This window comes from Canis lupus, chromosome 29 (genome assembly GCF_003254725.2).
Source record: "Canis lupus dingo isolate Sandy chromosome 29, ASM325472v2, whole genome shotgun sequence".
In the NCBI taxonomy this organism is placed as follows: domain Eukaryota; kingdom Metazoa; phylum Chordata; class Mammalia; order Carnivora; family Canidae; genus Canis; species Canis lupus.
This window is the reverse complement of record NC_064271.1, coordinates 24,103,237-24,115,329: the sequence shown is the minus strand read 5'-3', so window position 1 is coordinate 24,115,329 and position 12,093 is coordinate 24,103,237. Positions and strand designations below refer to the sequence as shown.

Below are 12,093 nucleotides of genomic sequence, written 5' to 3'. Positions count from 1 at the left end.
AAAACTCTGCAGTAAGACAGAGACCTATACTTTTTAATTGCTAAATGCTTTGATTATTCTAACAACCTCGTGTTCAAAATTTATAGTAGGTGACATTTCTATAATTTCTGTCTATACAAGTTCTTTCTTCCTTATGACATTTGTGGCCTTCCCAAATATTTACCAAGAATTCCAAATACCATTTAAACTCGTAAGAACTAAAGTGAAAAGGTATCTTGTAGAGCTTATGAGGCCTTAGAACCTTTAGGCCATAGAGCAATAGATTAAATGACCTCTGGAGACCCCCTCCAGTCCTATATTCTATGGGGACTGATAAAGCACAGAGATAGCCAAACAAAGGGGATACAATGAAACTGGTTCTATTATCCCAGCATTTAATGGTTTTCTGTGTATGAAGTTCAAAGCTGAAAGTTTCAACAAAGATTCTACCAACACAGTGTTTCCTGCATTTACCACTTTTCTGCTTACAATACTTTCTCACATTTTTCAAAGGCCAAGGAAGTGTGCTTTCTTTGTAATTCCAAAAGTAGTTTAAGTAATAGGAGATATTATTACAGATAAAAAAAAGTATATAACAGTGAAATCAGAGTAATAAAGTTGGATTTGGGTTAGGCCAACAGAGCAACCAAAGGAATACAAAAAAGGCAAAAGTATGATTTTAATAGAAAGAAAAGTAAATTTTGAGTAGAGACATATATGCTAACCAAATGAAAAAGAAAGGGGGAAAGTTAAAGGACTTTAAGAAAGCAAATGAAATATGCTGAGGGTGAATTAAAGTGTGTTCACGGGCTATGCATATCACTTAGAAATAAATATGGTTTTAGTTAGAATAAAAAGTCAATGTGGCAAAGAAGGAGAGTCCAAAAACTAATCAAAGCCAAGAAAGAAGAAAATGTACAGGATAAAACATGAGCTGGAGAGAAGCACTGAGGTGACTGAATGAAGTTAAAAGTGTAAAAAATATGATAAGAAAATTAAGGGGAGAAAATGAAAGGGAGATTGTGCAAGAGTTTCAGATAAATCAGGATCCTTTCAAGTAGAGAAGGAAGAAGGGGTCAGGGCTGGAGATAATGGGACCTCCATGAAATGGAAGTGTAATTTATTCACCGAAGTGGTGGATATTGCTATCAATTTTAATGACTTCTCTGCATCAGCTTTCAGACTAGAGAATGAAGAAAAGATATTAGGAAAGAGACATATATTTGCATATCTCAGGGAAGAAGGATGAAATAAATATCAAGCTAGAGCAATGATTAAGTTATTAAACTAATTTCTGGCAAACTATAGAAAAAAATGAAAACCAACTTAGATTTCATAAAGGAGTATTAATAAATAAGAAAGTCTTTATCAGGAGCCTTTTAGAACTTTATAGAATTTAAGGGATTGAAAACAAAGAGCCAGCATTTCTAGATTCACCTATTTTTTTTTTATAATTTATTTTATTTTTATTTTTATTTTATTTTATTTTATTTTATTTTATTTTATTTTATTTATGATAGTCACACAAAGAGAGAGAGAGAGGCAGAGACACAGGCAGAGGGAGAAGCAGGCTCCATGCACCGGGAGCCCGACGTGGGATTCGATCCCGGGTCTCCAGGATCGCGCCCTGGGCCAAAGGCAGGCGCCAAACCGCTGCGCCACTCAGGGATCCCTAGATTCACCTATTTTCATATCCACGGTCAGAAATAATTCTTGAAACATAATGCTCTGACAGCTATGTACATACATTTAGTCAATCACAGAAAGCTTGATTAGCTTTCTCTGTTAGAATTTTGGTATGGACACATACACACAAGCACACATTAATTTTAACTCCATTTTACTTTGCCATGGGAAGGTAAAATTTTTCACTTCCAGGAAGATTTTTCACCTCAACAGAATATAAGCGCTCATGGAAGTCCTTGAGGCAGTCATTCATACACCCACTGCTGTGTGAATGATGAAAACACACACAGAGACAAGCAATGGAGTACAGAGCATGCTAGAGCCATCACTGCCTCATGCTGCCTAGCAGCTTGAAGAAGCCAAAAGCCTCACATCAAATTATCCCAGCCAGAGCTTCATAGTTATCCATATCCTGATGGGGAATACAGATAAAAATCATACTTTCCCCATCCCAAGCAGGGTAAAGCCAAGTGATTCATTCATGGGCATGAAATCAAAACATCATCTGTATCAACTAAAAAAAAAAGAAAGAAAGAAAAACTTCTCGTAAGATTCTTGTTAAAATTTTGTGTGATTTGATCTTGGAAAATCTTGTGAAAAAAATCTCAGCCTCTGAAGATCTTATAAAACGCTGAGATGGAACTGATCTTAGCATTGATGAGTCTAACTTCACGGGAGAGTGCAGACAGAATGACCTGGGAACTCCCTGCATCGAATGCTTGCTTCAGCAATTTCTGATGGACATCCCAGCTGGAACTCCACCTCAGGAAAAAGTAATGAACTTAAAGGGAAACTAAGGGGAAGAGGTGATAAGTCTGAAATTATTGGAGAAAAATTTAGACTGGGAATCACATATCAGGTTAAGTCCTTTAGAGTATATCCAATAGGAAATTATTAGACATTGTATCTTGAGCAAATAGGTGTCATGTTCTGGGAAAATTAACTTTGGGTGATGTGCAAGGTTGGTGAAGCTATCCTTAGGTCTAAATTCAGGTGGTATAATCAGGAATGGAGGGAGAGCACGCTCTGTCTGGGGAGTTGTGAAGGTAGAAGGCCACAGGACATGGGGAGTGATTGAATAAAAGGCAAGAGAAATTAGACAGAAGACTTAACAGTTTGCCCTCAAATAGGGTGATGTCATTCATACAGATGAGACTATTATGAAGAAGAACAGGAAAATAAATAATAGGCCTGCTTTTCAAACGCTAAATCGGAAGTGATGACCAAATAAAATTTGGAAAAATGTATATTCTATTATGCTATTTATATTGTTGACAAAAATCATACCATTTATCCTAATGGTCCAACAGCCCTTTCTACTCAATTCTAACCAAACTAATGATACCCTAAATTATAAAAATAAACATAACATTAAAATGTTATTAAATAACATTCTACTTTTGTGAGCTGGTTGAGATATTAAGACAAATTCTTTTGGGGGAAAAGAAGAGTTCAAAATCATTCACAAAAAATACTTTAAAATTGAAACAGAAAGAATGTGATGTAGGCATTAGACTAAGCCTAGTATTCACAAAAATAACATAAACTCAGGACTATTAGGAAGTAATCCAAAACTCACTACTCTTGACACGTATATTCAAGTCCAAATGTAATTGCCTTGGAACAAGATTCTGGAAAAAAAAAATTACTTCCTTCTTAACTCTGACCCAACCTCTCACAACTCTATTTGTTTTCTGAGTCAAACATCCAAAAATCTTTAAAAGACTCCAGTACTGAGCATAAATATTTCTTCTGCATGATTCTGGCTGTAGAAGTGCTTCTATTTGTCAATTTAGAAAGCTGAGAAGACTAAAAATTGGATCAACTGTTTTCTACAGAAATAAAGTCTAAAAAATTACTTTCGCAGAATTCAACATTCAGCATGTCTATAAAGTAAACCTGGCAACCCCTGCTCATTTTATTTTCATGCTGACTCAACTGCTGTCAATTTACAGAAATGACCATCACCTTTAAAAATGACCATTCACTGATGTAGAATTCTCCATTTATTGAGTTTGACATTATTTAATTGACATCAACTCTGACAACTTCTATTGTTTTATTTTTATTATTATTTATTTTAGCTCTCATTGCAAAGCCTAGATCTAAAATCATCACTAAAAATGTCTGCTATGAAATACGCACATAGTTCATCTTTTGTGCATTTTTTTCCCTTCTTTTGGGGCATCCCTGAAAAGTGGAAGAGAGAAACAGAGGACCTTTAAAACAAAATCTTAGCAATTAAATTACTCACGGACTTGATCAGCTTGTAAGATAGGCTTTAATTTATTTAGTATTTCTCTTATAGATGAGACACCTCGGAATTTCTCATTCACTGTTTGAGGCTGCCCTGAATCAAGCCACTCTGATCTCGTGTTAAGAACACTGTAATTCTTAGCATACTTAAGTGTGACCTCAGGTAAGACACAAGTTCCTTAAGTCTCTGATTTTATTTGTAAATGGACATGATAACACTTGCAAGACAGGATAATTTGTAACTGAAATAAGCTAAATGCAGAAAGGTACCTGCTACAAAGTGCTTAATACTAAGTAAAACAAGTCAGGAAGTAAAGCATCTGTTAATCATCTTATCACTTTTGGGATGCAAAACCAACTAAACAACTTTATATATTTTATATCAAATATACTGATTTTATTAAAATTGGTGCATTGTTAAGTAGTTTATAAAATGCTTAAGTGTATCTGTAAGTTGTGAGGGTAATGAGACATTTAAAAAGAGAAGGCAATTTGCCCTCTCCACAATCCTGACATTGATAAAATTGATCATTGGCTAATCAATAACATTTCTGACAGCTTTTGGGGCACTTTGACTGCTGATCTACCTCCTAACTAACTTGTCAGTGACTACTGCATGGCCTCCATTTATGAGCTACAAACTGTGGCCATTATAACATGATTCCTTACCTTTTGTCCTGGCCCTCACCTTGATATCATTATCTTTATTATATTGTTGATGATAAATCAACTTTTCCTTCATAATTATTCCTTTCACTTCAAAGCTACATTTTTGTTTTGAACACCTCTTTATGCCTTAAGAAATATTCTTGGTTTCCCATTTAATAGATATTTTTTATTATTCCTGAGCTAACAAAATATATAATCAAAAAATTTGCCACAAATACTGAAATAATTTTAAATTTGTTAGTTTATAAATTATAACAAGATCTGCTATATACATTTGAAAATTATCCAAAAATTTCATATGGTGCAGCATAAACATTGATATATAAAGGTTATTTGGTGAGACTGTGGGAGAAAGGATATATTGCAACTAACAAAGCTTTCCCCTCTAGGTCTTCAGTAGACAATCTGAATACATGCATCAAACCAATAAGCATCTCAGAGGTTCAAAAATAGTGATTTTCAACCATTATTCTCAATTTGTGGTTTGGAAATCTGTGGATACACTTTGGATTATAGCAATGATGAGACATGCTGAACCATTTATATGGTATGAGTCTGAGATGTCCACACCCAAATATAAATAAATAAATAAATAAATAAATAAATAAATAAATAAATAATAGATAGATAAATAAATAAATAAATAAGGATAATCTGTGTGTGTTTGTGGTCTATACACACACATTATATGTGGATTATGGATACTCTGTTTAAATGAACTTTATCCTAAGAATCAGGTCCATTTTACATATAAGCACAAAGTATTTAGAGCAAGTTTTTAATATCTATTGAAATTTCCAGAAGTATATCTAACATGTAAATCAAAGGAAGATTGTACTTTGTCTTACTTGAAATTTTACCAAGAGTTAATTATCATTTTAAATAACAGGTTTTAAAGGTAAGGTTGTCTGTGGGATCTGAGTCATCAGTAAACTTGCCTGTATAGATCTTGTCTATAATTGTCATATTCATAAATTTCTACACATAAGTGCTAGCCTCTGACTACTTGTTTATGTCTTTTATCACAGGCTTTTGTGAATTAAAAATATATTATTTTATTAAGCATTATTTTATTCTATATTTCTCCTTTATAGTTAAGATATTAGATTGATTCTTTTTTACTTGATCACATATATTGGTAACTGAAAATGTGAATGAATTTTATTGCAGAATAGTTAGGGTTATTGCAAAGCATTTGCTATGAAAATGAAGTGTAAATAAATAAAATAAATAAAAATCTATAAGAAAATGAATGTTAGATCTGATTGAGAGCAAATAACACTGTTTGATTATATTAAATATTACATAGTTTCTGTAATTGAAGAGGTTTCCCAGGGTTCTCTGATCCAGACAACTTAGATTTGCTCCACCAAAATACAGATGCTCGGAGTCCATCCCATGCCAGACATTCATTTCTCTTTTACCAAACAGGAGTGGGTTGATGGCTGTAGTGACTGTAGTTCTTTTACAATGTAAACTCTTGCAGACCTTCATTCTCTTCTGGTTCTGAGAAGAAAACCTGCAGCTCCAGCCATCTTTTCTGTGTATTTCTCTTCTGTTCTCACCTAGCTGTCTTCTGTGGCTCTGAAGGTTTAGGAAGCCTACTGATGGAGGGGCGAGAACTCCCCCATAAGAGCAGGAAGGCCAGAATGCCACCCACACCTCTCATGTGACTGTTCCCAGGCTCTCAAAAGCTGAATCTTAGATTTGTGATTAAGAATCACAGTTCAGGCTGCTGTGATTGGCATTCAAGCCTCTAGGGTTGGCCCAATCAGTGGCAACTCATCACCAGAATTATATCAACTTGTGTGTATTCGCAATATTTCTTAAAAAGAGGGAGATTATTTCAGAAAATATGGTTTTTATAAACATATAAACTCTTAGAAACATTTTGCAATGGACAATATGTTTTTACTCCACATCATTTTCTAGTAATAATAAATTATGTCACAGCCTGACAATTTCTAAAAGCTTTCTAGCAATGTTTCTCTAGGAAATTCAAATCATTGAACACTTCACAAATAATTTTCTTTGCTCTAATTATAAAAATAAAAAGATGTTTTGCAAATTAAAGCAACAACAACAAAGAAAATTCTTGCAGTAGTACCCTCAGATTAATAAAGTAACTCAATCTTAACTAGTGGAATATTACAGAATGGTGCTCTGCCTGAAGACAAAAGAAAATGAATCAACTAAATGCAGTAGTATAACTATTACATAGTAATACAACCCCAGAAGTCTGCAAATATATTCTCAAAAAAAAAAAGCAAGCATAGTCTGGAGTTGTCACTAGAGGCATTATCCTCCAGTTTTGGTGTTGACAATGACTTTGACTTACAAATTCCAATTACCTTGGGATGCTTGGGTGGCTCTGTGGTTGAGCATCTGCCTGTGGCTCAAGTCGTGATCCTGGGGCCCACGGATCAAGTCTCATATTGGACTCCCTGCGTGGAGCCTGCTTCTCCCTCTGCCTGTGTCTCTGCCTCTCTTTGTGTATCTCTCATGAATAAATAAATAAAATCTTTTTAAAAATTCCAATTACCTAGGAGGCTTGGGGAAAGCCACAATCCACTTATTGTGAGCCCTAAAAAAGACAGCAAGAAGAAACGAAACCCACTGTGAAGTTTTCCATGATTTGGATTTACTTGCAGAGACAAGCAATCCAAACTGTTGCCCCCAGAAGCTGCCAAGAGCTGATGCTTAGCCCATGTAGAGTCATTATCAACCTAAGAGTCCACATGCTGCCCTAGGCTGGCTGAGAGACCATAACCATAGAGAAAGCCAATATAAATCACAAGCTCTACCTCTTTGCCTAACTAGATACAATATTGGGACCTAATTCCTGAATCAGTCCCCAAAATGGTAAAATATAGGACCCTGGCTACCCTACTCTTATGCTTCTTTTTTTAAAGTTTTATTTAAATTCCAGTCAGTTAACATATAGTGTGATATTAGTTTCAGCTGTATAGTTTAATGATCCTATGCTGCTTATTTTAAGTGTCTCATTCTGGCTTCTTCTATCTTGGTCAAATCAGAGTAGTAGGAAAAAGTTTCCCACTTTGTTATCACCAGTAGTCCTGTGTAAAAGAAACCTGATTTGTTTGGCTTATGCCCAGCTGAGCTCTTGCCTGTTCCTTTCTACTCTTAGTCCCTTTAATAAATACATGATATCGTACTTGCCTCTAGGATCTAATGTCAGGTGAAAGAGATCTCCATCCAGGCCCTCATGGAACATGAGACATCTAGAAGACAGACAATTATGTTAACTCACAAGAAAAACTGAACAAGGTAAATGCTACAGAGTTGAAGTAGGAGGGTGCATAGGTGTTATATGATATAGTGGTTGTTTAGACTACTCATTCAGGACTAGAACACTAATTCCCATAGGTCCTGGAAAGGGTGGTAGTTGGTGACACACAGCTAAATTGTTCTTTTTTTTTTTTTAAGATTTTATTTATTCATGAGAGACACAGAGAGAGAGAGAGGCAGAGACACAGGCAGAGAGAGACACAGGCTCCATGCAGGGAGCCTGACGTGGGACTCGATCCCGGGTCTCCAGGATCACAACCTGGGCTGAAGGTGGTGCTAAACTGCTAAGCCACCGGGGCTGCCCCTAAATTGTTCTTTAACTGGAAACAGTTGGAGTCGAGTGGCAGAAGTAAGGGTAGGATAGAGGCCTGTCTCGCATCTGCAGCCATTCGTTATCTTCTTTATCTTTATCTATACATTAAATTTAATAATACTATTCTAATCATTTCAGAAAGTTTTGGAGAGAGGTAAATTAGACAATGTGTATGAAATATTTGGTACAGGGCTATCTATATAAGAGATAGTTTAGCATAATTGTGAAGAGCATGGGCTTGATAACAGATTATCCTGGTTTCAAATTATGACTATACCATTTATTCAATGTGTAAGCCTCAGCAAAGTGATAAAATGGTTGCAAATTTTTTAATTACCTAAGTTTGCTAAAGTTGCTAGAACCCAGCGTACAATAAGAAGGTAAGCCCTTGAGACACCTGGTGGCTCAGCTGTTGAGTGTCTGCCTCTGGCTCAGGGCATGATCCCAGGGTCCTGGGATCCAGTCCCACATCAGACTCCCTACAGGGAGCCTGTTTTTCCCTCTGCCTATATCTCTGCCTCTCTCTGTGTGTCTCTTGTGAATAAATAAATAAAATCTATAAGAGAAAAAAAGAAGAAAGTAAGCCCTTAACTTGGTATTAATACCAATTAATACCAAGTAATTTAAATTGTCAGGGATATTTGTTGGTAATTATTAATTCTTTATATTTTAGTGCCTAGAGCAGCATTTGAATTTCATAAATATTTTAAATGAATAAATGATCATTTCCCACTAGTAATTTATTCAGCAATGCTTTATAGCCACTAAACATATTTATGAATTGCCTCTTATGTGTTGGGCCTGTTCTAGGCAAAGTTTCCCTGGTACAGCTGGAGAATAGTTATTACTGCCAAAGACAATTTAAATAGCATCATGAAATTCAGGTTTCTTTTGAAGGGTATGGGCTTTCACAAGAAGTCGACTCCCAGATTTGAACTATAAGAATATGCATACTCATCTGTACCCTGGATGATTTTGTAGCCTTTCTTCACAATCTGTCTTTCTTTCTCTTGTTTGTATAGAAGGAGTTTAAAAAACAACCATGAATTATTAGTTATTAACTTCTCACAAGTTGCAAGGCAGTGATGTATGTCTGCTACTGATTGCAGAAGATAGGTTCAAAGCCACATCTATTAAAAAGTTTTGTGTCATAAATTTTGTGTAAAATATAGCAGTATCAAATCAGAAACTCTCTTGCAGCCAATCTCCCCTAATCTGCCATCATTTCTTTATGAAGTTGTCAGCCAGAAGAAAATTGTCAAAAGAATACAGGTAAGAATTGGCCCTCAATTTCTCCTCTTAAAGACTCACTTCAACCAAAAACTTGAATTGCTATTTCTCTTTCAGGTAAAGCAAAGAAATTATTTAAGTATAAAAATATTTGAGTCCCTAATAACCCACATAAAGAGGATATATTAGAAGACGATATGACATAAACTTTAAAACTTCAAAAGGAAATACATTAACAAGATTAATCTGCAATTCATTTTGCCTCACACACAACTACAGAGCTCAGAGTCAGTTGCTCTTAATTTGAATGGGTTTACTTTCATTTAATTTCATAGATTCAACATTAAAAGCAGTAAAATCTCCTCTTCATTATTCAGTTTCCACTGCAATTTGTAACATGAATGTTTTAATTCTAGGACTAGCTGCCTCCTCCCAGAGTTAGATTTTACATTTGGTATTCTAGTGATATTTATCTTATGGTAGCAGGTTATTGCTAGGGTAATATTAGTATTATCACATAAGTTAGGTTCAAGCCATAAGCCTTTGAAAAATAAGGGTGACTGACCAAGTGTCACTTAGTTCAAAGTCTAGACCTGAAAGATAATGATTTCATAATTTCTTTTAATAACCATGAAAATCTCAATCATGTTCCATAGCATTGTATAGCATAATGACCACTAGAAAAATTCAGTATTCTCACATAACCATAGAAAGACCATGATGCCAGTGAAACTAAGATTATTTTTTTAAGAGAAGTAAGGATTATTTTTTAAAAATAGTCCAAACAACTAACTTTTTCAAATCTCTATGAAAAAAATATTGGGACACCTGGGTGGCTCAGCAGTTGAGCATCTGCCTTCAGATTAGGGTGTGATCCCGGAGTCTAGGATTGAGTCCTGCATCAAGCTCCTTGCAGGGAGCCTGCTTCTCTCTCTGCCTATATTTCTGCCTCTCTCTATGTCTCTCATGAAAAAATAAATAAAATCTTTAAAAAAAAATGTTGAAGCCTATAATTTAGTAAATTATTTGTAGAAACTAAGGAAGGACATCTAGGGAACATTCATTTAGAAATAATGTTTAGTCTTATTGTAGTTTAACTTCCCTTGTCTTGTTTCATAGAATTAAAAAAAGAGAGAGACAGTTTCTGATGGAAGACAGTTTCTACACTCTTTTGAAGGTCTGAGACAGTTGAAAATGACTTAAATTTATAATGCATTAACAGCGCAAAAAAACTCTGATAATAATGATAATAACAGTAACAATCGGAGAGCCTGGGTGGCTCAGTCCTTAAGGGCCTGCCTTGGGCTCAGGCCATGATCCCAGGGTCCTGGCATCAAGCCCTGATGTCAGCGGGGAGCCTTCTTCTTCCTCTCCCTCTGCCTATCCCTCCCCCTGCTTGTATTCTCTCGCTCTCTCTGTCAAATAAACAAATAAAATTTTAAAATAATAATAATAACAACAATCTACATTTACTAGGAAGTGCATAAATATCTTAAGTACTCAAGATTTTACATCTTTTTCTTCGTTGCTATCATAAGAATAATGAGGTAGATGCTGTTATTATCATTGTTTTACAGATAAAAAGACTGTATCTTGGAAAACTTAATAATTTGTTTAGCATTATTACCTAGGTGGTAAACCAAGAGTTGAACCCAAGTTATCCAACTCTGGAGTTTTTATTCTTAAAAATCCTTTAGAAATTTAAAAAAGATTTAGCATATCAAATACTTGGAAGATATTAAGTTCAAATATGCACACAAATAATTTGTTGAAAAACCCTTTTGAATCAAATGTTTAGCTTCAATTCGAGAACCTATTGGATTTCATCCCTACTATATCTTCGGATTTGTTTTTAGACATCAAATTTCCAAAAAGTAGAACACTTCAAAAAATTTATCTTGGCAAAAGAAATTTCTAAGAAAAAAATATCTGTATAAATACTTATTCTTGAACATACTTCTGACCACTATCTTCTAGAAATATGTTCTCAACAATTTTCCTCAAAGTTATCTACAGTTGCAATTGTACAGAAAACAAATGATAAGCATAAGACTGTTTTTCATTTACTTGAAACACTAAGTAATTATTTTATTCTGTTATACCAAATCTACTCAGTTAGTTAAAATAAGCTCAACTTGATGAAATATACAATTTGAAATTTTTAGGTTTGTAATTGGAATGATTACTTTCTCCCATAAGCTGCTTAGGATTTTTTTTTTTTTTTTTTCATTTGTAAAACTAAAGCATTTGGCTACCCAAACACAGAATCAACAGAACTTGTCCTACAATCCATTGTTTATTAATAATTTTCTGCTGATAATCTAAATGATGATTAGTCCTGCCTCAGTGAATTCTTTACTCTTCTAATACACATTTAGTTTAATCCTTGTTACATATTTGATTTGTCATAATTTGGGAAGTGGAATTCAGGAATATTTCTTTCAAAAACTAATTAAGGCAAAAGAAAATATTTTAAATGTAAAAGAAATTGTAAAATGAATATTTTTAACAAGGCCAGATGTCATATATACAGAAAAAATGCCTATGTGTTTTACAGTCATTAATTAAAAATAAAATCATAATTTGAGAGCATAATTCAAGTGGAAGTTTTCTCTTTAATTTAGGTAAACAGCCTGTTCATCTTCTTACTA

The 12,093-nt window shown here is 34.4% G+C and overlaps 1 long non-coding RNA gene across 1 annotated transcript; it reads left to right on the top strand.

Annotated features, from left to right (window-relative positions):
- The first annotated feature begins 3,972 nt into the window (after window positions 1-3,972).
- Window positions 3,973-9,484, top strand: LOC118352737 (uncharacterized). The gene is made up of 3 exons (XR_004810367.2): window positions 3,973-4,084; window positions 7,777-7,878; window positions 9,413-9,484. It is a non-coding gene; the product is annotated as an uncharacterized LOC118352737 (long non-coding RNA).
- The last annotated feature ends 2,609 nt before the right edge of the window (window positions 9,485-12,093 follow it).